The sequence below is a fragment of the Coturnix japonica genome, unplaced genomic scaffold, assembly GCF_001577835.2.
Source record: "Coturnix japonica isolate 7356 unplaced genomic scaffold, Coturnix japonica 2.1 chrUnrandom719, whole genome shotgun sequence".
NCBI lineage: Eukaryota > Metazoa > Chordata > Aves > Galliformes > Phasianidae > Coturnix > Coturnix japonica.
Window position 1 is genome coordinate 9,556 of NW_015440082.1, and position 2,020 is coordinate 11,575.

General features: G+C 54.5%; 1 long non-coding RNA gene across 1 annotated transcript; it reads right to left on the reverse strand.

The window, feature by feature from the left end:
- Positions 1-798: 798 nt before the first annotated feature.
- Positions 799-2,014, reverse strand: LOC116652695. Its single transcript, XR_004305839.1, has 3 exons — positions 1,856-2,014; positions 1,354-1,738; positions 799-947 (listed from the first exon to the last, which is right to left on the reverse strand). It is a non-coding gene; the product is annotated as an uncharacterized LOC116652695 (long non-coding RNA).
- Positions 2,015-2,020: the final 6 nt, after the last annotated feature.

A 2,020-nucleotide genomic window follows, 5' to 3' on the forward strand; every position in this document is an offset into this window, starting at 1 on the left:
GGGTCACTTCCCAAACTCCACCCAACACCCCTACTACCTTCACGGCCCACCTATGCGCGGGTTGTCCAGCGCGCGTTCTCAATGACAGGCTGCCAGACCTGCTATCCTGTGAGTACAGAACCCTTTCCAACCCCCAAACCTACCAGGCCGGCGCCCCCAACTGCTCCTATGACCTGCAAGACCCGCTATTGAGCTGCCAGCGGACCACGTCCAACCAACCCCTATAAGTCTTAAAAGTCTGTATCTGCCAAGGACCTGTCGCATGCTGCCAGGACTACCGGAAGGGTACGCTGGGATGTGCGATTCGGGACATGGCGGCGAGCTGCCAAGCGCTCACGGCCCAAGAACCATTGTAGCTGCCAGCGACCTTTCCAACCCCAACCCGTACTTGAGGTTCCGAGGTGTGTGACCTGCAAGGACCTGTCAATGACCTGTAAGGACCTTTCCAACCCAACCTTATAGAGTCTATAGACCTGTGAGCTGCAAGGACCTGTGACCTGCCAGGACCTGGGAGGGATGGCTGAGATGGGTTGGGAATGGGAGAGCTGCAAGGACCCGTCTATGAGCTGCCAGGACCTTCCCAACCCAACCCTATTGAGTCTATAGGTCACTATCAGCTGCCAGGACCTTCCCAACCCAACCCTATAGGGGCTGCAGGTCTATGAGCTGCAAGGACCCGTCTATGAGCTGCCAGGACCTTTCCAACCCTATTGAGTCTATAGGTCACTATGAGCTGCCAGGACCTTTCCAACCCAACCCTATTGAGTCAATGGGTCTATGAGCTGCCAGGACCTTTCCAACCCAACCCTATTGAGTCTATGGGTCTATGAGCTGCCAGGACCTCATTGTGAGCTGCCAGGACCTTCCCAACCCAACCCAATCCAACCCAACCCTATTGAGTCTATAGGTCTATGAGCTGCAAGGACCCGTCTGTGAGCTGCCAGGACCTTACTTTGACCTGCCAGGACCTTTCCAACCCAACCCAACCCTATTGAGTCTATGGGTCTATAAGCTGCAAGGACCTGTGAGCTGCCAGGACCTGGGAGGGATGGCGGGACATTGGGACCAACATTAAGCTGCCAGGACCTTTCCTACACAACCCTATTGAGTCTATGGGTCTGTGAGCTGCCAGGACCTTCCCAACCCAACCCAACCCAACCCAACCCAATCCAACCCATCCCTATTGAGTCTATGGGTCTATGACCTGCACTATTGAGCTGCCAGGACCTTTCCTACACAACCCTATTGAGTTTATAGGTCACTATGAGCTGCCAGGACCTTCCCAACCCAACCCAACCCTATAGAGTCTATGGGTCTGTGAGCTGCCAGGATCTCATTGTGAGATGCCAGGACCTTTCCAACCCAACCCTATTGAGTCTATGGGTCTGTGAGCTGCCAGGACCTTCCCAACCCAACCCTATAGAGTCTATGGGTCTATGAGCTGCCAGGACCTTCCCAACACAACCCAATAGGGGCTGCAGGTCTATGACCTGCAAGGACCTGTGAGCTGCCAGGACCTTTCCAACCCTATTGAGTCTATGGGTCACTATGAGCTGCCAGGACCTTTCCAACCCAACTCTATTGAAACTATATCCCCAGAAACTGAAAGGACCTTACTGTGAGCTGCCAGGACCTTTCCAACCCAACCCGATAGAGTCAATAGGTCTGTGAACTGCCAGGACCTTCCCAACCCAACCCAACCCTATAGAGTCTATGGGTCACTATAAGCTGCCAGGACCTTCCCAAGCCAACGCTATTGAGTCTACAGCCCTAGCAGATACAAGGACCCAGTTGTGAGCTGCCAGGACCTGGGAGGGATGGCGGGACATTGGGACCAACATTAAGCTGCCAGGACCTTCCCAACCCAACCCTATTGAGTCTATGGGTCTGTGAGCTGCCAGGACCTTCCCAACCCAACCCTATTGAGTACATGGGTCTATGACCTTCAAGGACCTGTGAGCTGCCAGGACCTGGGAAGGTTAGCTGGGATGGGTTGGGAATGGGGGAGCTGCAAGGACCT